The 8,267-nt window shown below is 38.9% G+C and overlaps 1 pseudogene; it reads right to left on the bottom strand.

The window, feature by feature from the left end:
* Nucleotides 1-1,189: 1,189 nt before the first annotated feature.
* On the bottom strand, nucleotides 1,190-7,001 carry LOC113097286 (uncharacterized; annotated as a pseudogene).
* Nucleotides 7,002-8,267: the final 1,266 nt, after the last annotated feature.

Raw genomic sequence — 8,267 nt, 5'->3', positions numbered from 1 at the left:
AAGCCTTTATACCATCATGCCAATTCATTGGCCAATAGCACGTGGCACCGCCCTGAGAATACGTCATGTTTGCTCATACCGGTGTGCTACATGCAAATTCATCAGATTTAATGTCCTTCAAAACGGGATTATCTGTTGCCCACAGGAAAGCATTTTTTATGTGTTCTCAGCTATTTCTGAAAGAGCAGTTTACTCCTCTCAAGCGGACACGAGGAACTACAGGAGATGCATCGATCCGTGCAACAGGTTCTTTGAAGGTTCAGATACTCATGACTACAACATGCTAAGGATGCGCTTAATGGACTAGCTTACAGTCAACACTGCGATAGCTTGTGGTTTTAAAGAAAGAATGACTCATGTCTAACACCTGCCAATCCGTTTCTGCGGCTGCAGAGGTGCTACACAAGATGGTCACATGGAGGGATGCGTGCAAGCGTGCTCATGGAAAGCGTGCTTTCTACAGTGGCCTCTTTTACAGAAGCTAACGCGCAGTAAGAACCGCCAAACAGTGATACAGGCAACGAATAGATTCTCATTTCCAGCTCAATGAATCCCGACGTATGTGGCAAGGACTAAGGACCATCTGTACCTTTTGGAAATAAAATAAATTTGGAAATGAATTGAAAATAAATCTTCTGCAGAGGTGAGAGCAGATCCATCTCTGGCTGACGAGCTAAACTCTTCCTACGGCCATTCAATCTAAACAGCGCGAGTCTGCCGATCAGCGTGTCAGGAAGCAGCAGTCAGAGCAGCGATAATCATGTGATCATATTTATGAATTAGTTAATAATAATAATATTTTTTTTTAACATTTTACACCTATTAATTATTGATTTATATTTTATACACCTTTTATTTTTATTTATTTATTGGTTATTTATAAACTGTTGTTATAGAAACCTGTATATATTTATTTATTTATTATTATGTTTAAGAATAGCTATATATTTTTGATAACTTTTTATTTTTATATATTATATATATATATATATATGTATATATATATATATATATATATATATATATATATATATATATATATATATAAAATTCTTTAATCAGACTACATTTCTCCACTTCTGCAATTTAATTTCTGAGGGCTTGAGGCAGTATTTGGCTTCCTTTCATGGCTGTCGCTGAGCTTCCTTCAATTTTCCCTGTCATTACTTTACCTATTTTCTTTTTTTTCCTCCTCATTTCTTCTTGTCTGCAATCTGAAACAAAAACAGAAATCAGTTTCAAGGTTTAAAAACATTATACAAAATATAAAAATTAAAAAATAGGGGCAGCATATTTAAAGTAAAAATGAAAATTTAAGAACATAAGTAAAAATCTATCAGAAATAATGAACATACAATGCGAAAATTTGTCACCTCACTAATAGAACACTTGCAGCAAAAGGGAAAAAAGGCTACTGTCAGACCAATTCAAAACAATTCAAAAATTCTTCAAAATCATCAAAATGAATTTACCGTAAACCATTCGTGGAGACTGAGCTTCTCCAGTTCAATCCGCTGCTTTGGATCGATTTGCAGACAGCAGCGAATAAAATCACAGCATTCTTTTGACAAAGCCATCTCTGCTCCAGGTGTTACTGTTGATCTTGCGCAGGTCTCGTCTTTTTGGAAAATCCCCACACAGCATTACAAACATGAGGATCCCGAGTGACCACACTGTAGCTGGTTTCCCGTGGTACTTGCCGGTGGTCAGATACTCAGGAGGGCAGTACTCTCTAGTGCCTGGAGAACAGATTTTGTTTCCATCAAACACAATATTTTACCTAAATATTCATTATGATGCAAGAAATGATTTGATGCTATTTGATTCACAACAGTGGATCCCATTGGAGACTCACTTTCCAGGTTTGAGGGATCATACATACCAGCAAAGGACGTGTAACCCGCGTCGGTGAGGATCGCACCGCAGCCAAAGTCGATTAATTTGACTTGGAGTGTGTCCGGGTTAATCAGAAGGTTTTCCAGCTTAATGTCCCGGTGAAACACTCCACGCAGGCAGCATGTTCGAGCTGCGAATATTGCCTGGTGCATTATAACTCGTGCCACGTCCTCTTCAATGGTCACTATTCGCTGCAGGAGAAACCAATTCAGTTCCTCAAAGTGCATGGGCCGCTCAAGGACCAAAAATATAGCGGTCAGGCTCCACGCGCCAGTCCAGAAGCTGGAATGACTTCCTGAACCCGAGGGCCTTCGTCTGTCAGAAGTAACAGAGCGACCTCCAGAGGAAGAGGCTTTGAATAACCGTCCTAGAAGAGAGACAGTTGTGATGGTCAGACTTAAACAAGTCATGGACAAACTGTTGAGAACGGCAGATTGCCTGCTGAAAAATCACTGTGATTAATGTTAATATTAAAAACAGTGACTGAGAGGAGAAACAGAGAGAGCGCAGCCTACTAACAATGATGATGAACTCCGTCTTGCTGTTGGAGACCAATTTAATCGCCACCTGATCAACAAAACAAAAAAAGAATTCAATTCAGAACAGATTTCACATCATTTCGATAATTTTCATGACATTTACATAAACAGATAGAGCATGTCTAAACAGATCTGACAAGTTAAGTGCTCTAAATAGTAAATAAAAGATACACTAGAGTCCTTGCATTAGACGACTATAACACAGGACAAGAATAATTCAATAAAGATATTCTATTCAAGATATGAATGAAAATGGACACCTGTTGGCCATCCTCCAAACGTGTGGCTGCATGAACCGTTCCAAAGCCTCCCTCACCCAGCTGAACGCCCATCACATAACGGCATGAATTGATGTCTGTTAACAGATAAATAAAGACGCTGATATAAAATGTAAATCAGAGACAGCACTTACGTCATCTAAAACTATTTCAAGAATATGATTCTGATTCATATGAATTTAGACACTGGATATGTATGTATACAAGACTTTTTAAAGAAACTATAGAAAAAATATTTTTTCATGTGTAAATTGTGTACCTTTTTTAAATTATTCTTAAAGAAAGTGCATATTAAAGTAAATGTAAAGCATAAACCATTGAACTGCTGATAAAAGACTCTGTGTGTGTGTGTGTGTGTGTGTGTGTGTCACTTATGGAAAACTGACCCATAATTGTGCTGTTGTTATTCTCCTTGTCTGTGATCTGAAAGAAAAATCATGTTTAATATCAAAATACATTACAAAAACCACATAAAAAACAGATGCACAACGAAGAGAGGCAACATTCTAAAGAAGAACTAAAGAAGACGGTCTGAATATACAGCGCTGAAACTTGTCATCTGTGCGGTGCATGAGGATTGACTACATGATAGTTACAGCATGTACTGAAAGGAAGCGTGAGAAAGCTAATGTCTATAGTCTCATACAAACTATTTCAAAATCATCTAAATGTATTCACCATAAACCAGTCGTGGAGACTGAGCATGTCCAGTTCTATTCGCTGCTTCGGGTCGATCTGTAGACAGCAGCGAATAAAATCACAGCATTCTGTTCAGAACGAAGAGAGAGACGTCTGATTATTACCTTGAAATTCACTTTGATCAACAGTCAAATTATCCAAACCACCATCCTTCAGAAAGCCACTAGGCTCAGATGTTTCTTTAAAGATTTGAAACAATATTCATTTTTGCTGAAGTGAAGATCTCACCTTTCGAAAAGCCAGCTTTGGTCCAGCTTTCACCATTCATCTTCTGCAGGTCCCGTCTCTTTGGAAATTTATAAAAAAGTATCACAAACAAGAGGATCCCGAGTGACCACACTGTCGCTGGTTCGCCGTGGTACTTGTCGGTCATGTAATACTCTGGAGGGCAGTACTCTGTTGTGCCTGGATGAAAGAGATTTTGTTTCCATTAAAATAGCATCTTTAATTGAATAATACAGAACGGCCCTCAACGCATCAACCCACTTTCCAGGTTTGAGGGATCATACATACCAGCAAAGGACGTGTAACCCGCGTCGGTGAGGATCGCACCGCAGCCAAAGTCAATTAATTTGACTTGGAGTGTGTCCGGGTTAATCAGAAGGTTTTCCAGCTTAATGTCCCGGTGAAACACTCCACGCAGGCAGCATGTTCGAGCTGCGAATATTGCCTGGTGCATTATAACTCGTGCCACGTCCTCTTCAATGGTGTCCTCGTAGCACTTTAAATATTCATACAAGGACTGACAGGGCATGGGCCGCTCTAGCACCATAAAGTAATAGTCAGGCTCCACCTGCCAGTCCAGAAGCTGGATGATTTCCTGAACCCTGGGGCCTTTATTTGCAAGAATTTGCAAAGCCACCTCCAGTGGAAGAGGTTCAGGATAGCCGTCCTAGAAGAAAGACAGTTGTTATGATGCTTAGATGGAAAAAACAGTCATGGACATTCGGCGGAGAATGGTAAATTGCCAACTGAAAATCATTTATAGTCTGTGATCAATGTTAATATGAAACACTGGAAATTAAAAACAGAGGAGAAACAGAGAGAGCACAGACTACTTACAATGCTGATGAGTTTCGTGTCCCAGATGGAGGCAAATTTTACTGCCACCTAATCAACAAAACAAAAAGAGATGTGTGTAAGGACGTGGATATTTTCAGAAATTAATATTCTAAGCATGCAGAGCATGTGTAAAGAGATCTGACAGACCAGGAGCTTTAAATAGTGAATATAAGATACACTAAGACTGCTTGCGAGAGAAGTATAACAGGACAAAAATGATTAGCTAGATAAATATTGTAAATAAAGCGAATGGATACCTGTAGGCCATCATCCAAACGAGTCGCTGCATAAACAGTTCCAAAGCCTCCTTCACCCAGATGACCTTTGACTTCATAACGGCGTGAATTGATGACTGTTAAAATATTAAAGATGTTAACATAAACTGTGCAATAGCAACAGCACTTCATCTATTATTAAAATATATTCAAATTAATAATAAAAAAGTGTAATTAAGGTAAATTTTAAGCATAAAAGTGTGTGTTAGATTATGTTTTGGTAGCACACTGACCAATAGCTGTCTCATCCTCTTGTATCTGGCTTGACTGAGGTGGGACAGTGTCCTCTGTCTGACAAACTGGATCTTGGGGAGCATCAACACTACAGTCGGCCGCTGCACAGGCTGAAGCTTGGGGGACACTGACTCTACAGTCTAATGTTTCGTGAAATGGAGACTGAGGGACGTCGACACTCAAGTCAGCTTCACAACGGACTGATGTTTGAAGGGCGTCATCTTTACAGTCAGATGAGACATGAAGTGAAACTGAAGGGGCGTCATTACTATTTTTGGACATCACAGATAATAAAGCTGGAGGAACATCATCACTTAATCTAGACATGGCAGTGAAAAAAGAGACGTAATCACTTGATTTGGACCTAATTTGGGGGACGTCATTACTACAGCTGGATGAGGCACAGACTGTAGCTTGGGGGACATCATCTCTGTCATCTAACAGAGCATAGTCTGCGCATTGGGAGACGTCATCACCATTGGCTAACACGGACCAGACTGTAGCTTGGGTGAAGTCTTCACTAATGTCTAATAGAGCACAGGCTGCACATTGGGGGACATTATCATTGGAGACGTCACTATTACAGCCGGACGCGGCACAGACTGTAGCTTGGGGGACATTATCAGTACTGCTGGATGTGGCACTGAAAGAAGCTGGAGAGAAGTCAACAGAAGAGTCGGATGGTGCACAGACTGTAGATTGGTGGATGTCATTATTACAGCTGGACACGGCACAGACTGTATCTGGGTCATCGAGTTCTCGGCCTAAAGGGGAGAATACGAACCAAAAGATATTAATCATAAAAAGAACATTTATGAAATATTATATTAATTTTAGGGATGCAACGAGATCTGATGTGCAAAACAATTTTCAGTGTTTACATTAGAGCTGCAAGATTAATCGTTTAAAGATGGCGATCTCAATTCAAACACCCATGCAATATTTTTCCTGAAAGACAACGCTTCAGCTATTTCTGTTATGACTGTTTCACATCGCGAGTGTCAGTGGAGCGTGAGAAGCACGTTTTGTTGCTGTCCATGTTAATGAATCATTCATGATCTCCAATTTATAGGCCTATATATAAAAAACATGATTCTCAATTTATCCAGAATCTAGTTTTCATGTTCTTTCTTGCTACATATAATTCATTAAAATAGAACTTTAGTTTCATAAAGTTGATTTCAAAATCCACATAAATATTTTGCATTTTGTGTTTTTTAGTTGAATAAAATACTATTTTCCCACTATCTCGTGTGATCACGTCACACCCCAAATACTCATATAACTGCTAAGATTGTTGTAAATTATGAAGTAACTTTTTGGAGGCCTTGATTTCTACTTTTTCAGTAATTGGTCTAAGTGTACATGCACAGATGTGTTATTTCTGGCTTTTTATTTTAATCTGTTTTGCCTGCATCATGAGCATTGAATTTTAAAATAAGGGAAATGTTTTAAAACAGTCAACATAATTTTTTTTTTTTTAATGTGCCTTTACAGCTCCTAAATTATTTGTGTGTGTGAATATTAATAAGGTCATCCAAACCATGCAAAGTAATCTTAACATATAACATGAACTTGAAAGTATGCAACGTCCAGATTGTGTGTGGAGTTTATGTTTCTGAACTGTTTAGTATAATTGGCATGTCATGTTGAGTTGTATAAAGTTATACAGACAAAATAAGTGCAGAGGTGTTTGCAGACTACAGTAAAGAAAAGGAGTGGAATATTCTCATATCATGGACATATCGTTTACCATCAGGACTCTTCACAGGTGGTACATCACTCTGCTCTGCATTTTCTTTTTGACCTGAGTGAGTGATGTTGACCTTCTTCCTTTCTCTTAGAATTAAAGCAGTTATTCCAAGCAACGTTAAGAGTACCATTTTGAAATAGTAACTAGCGTTGGCTGGAATAAATGCAATGTGAGGAAAATACTAGAATGCAACTAATAATAAAACGACTAGTGTTGGCTGCAAGATGTGCAAAGTGAAGACTATGCAACTAGCAATAACCCACAAATGATTAAACTGATTTATCAAAGCGAGCTTTTTATACCCGCATAGACTGTGACGTCACAAACCAACGGACGTTCCAAAGCTGCTCAGAGCGCCATTGGTGATTGGTCCGTTTTCCGCTGTTGGGCGGGGCTTCTGCGTAGCCAGTGACATCACAAACCAACTGACGTTCCAAAGCTGCTAGCAGAGAGCCATTGGTGATAGTACAGAGATAACTTTAAGAAGAATAAAATACTCCAGTAAAAGTACTCCTTTTTCAATTACATTATTTTATTAATTATAATTATATTTTCATAATGATATTTTATTCTCAAACCTTGTCTGTGATGTAACACACCCCTGGCCAAATCTCTGAGCGATTTCAGACACAGCACACAAGTCGCTGTTTATTTACAACCAATGACCAAGAGAAAACATTACCGTCTACAGCCGCGAGAGGGCGCTCTATGCTGCTCAGTGCTCCTGTAGACTACACTGAGCAGCATAGAGCGCCCTCTCGCGGCTGTAGACGATAATATTTTCTCTTGGTTCATGCCAAATGAATTTTGTTAAATAAGTCGCACCTGCCTATAAGTCGCAGGACCAGCCAAACTATGAAAAAGACTTATAGTCTGGAAAATACAGTATATCTAAAAATTACCTAAACTTAGCACAACCACCCTATAATGATAAAATCCACCAAGTGGTTTTTCAGTAATCTCTTTAAATGTTTTACCTTCTCAAATCGAGCAGTCTGACCGTGTAACGTCACACGTCGGTGACCCCGCCCATGATAATTTGATTGACAGCAGCGCCTCAGCACAGACGGTACTTCTGTCTTACCTCAGACCTGCCCTGAGTGAGCCGTCTTCAGTCTAAGATGCAGACGAGCATGACTCCTAAATTGAAGTGTTTTGTTGTTGGATGTAATAATGAACATAGCAGTAGTCTTTTACTCCCAACATCTGAGCGACTGAAATCGCAGAGGATTCATTTATGTTTGGAGAAATGAAAAAAATGCACCCTTGATCTACTTAAATGCGTTTATGTTCGCGCGAATCCTTCTTGATCCAGTCTCCAGCAGTGAGTATTATGTATTTAAATGAATCATTGAAAATCGCCTTTCCTAATAATGTGCTAATTAGCAAGTTTCACTATGAAAGTGAGCATTCAGGCATTTCAGTGGGTTTAACTAGATTATCATTTAAAGCAGATTTAGTTCACAAACAACTGACAGTTTTGACCTAAATATGATTTTCGATTACAATAATTAATCCTTAAATTTGACAT

The sequence above is a fragment of the Carassius auratus genome, unplaced genomic scaffold (assembly GCF_003368295.1).
Source record: "Carassius auratus strain Wakin unplaced genomic scaffold, ASM336829v1 scaf_tig00216169, whole genome shotgun sequence".
Taxonomy (NCBI): Eukaryota; Metazoa; Chordata; class Actinopteri; order Cypriniformes; family Cyprinidae; genus Carassius; species Carassius auratus.
The sequence above is the reverse complement of the archived record's forward strand: the minus strand, read 5'-3'. Positions and strand labels throughout refer to the sequence as shown.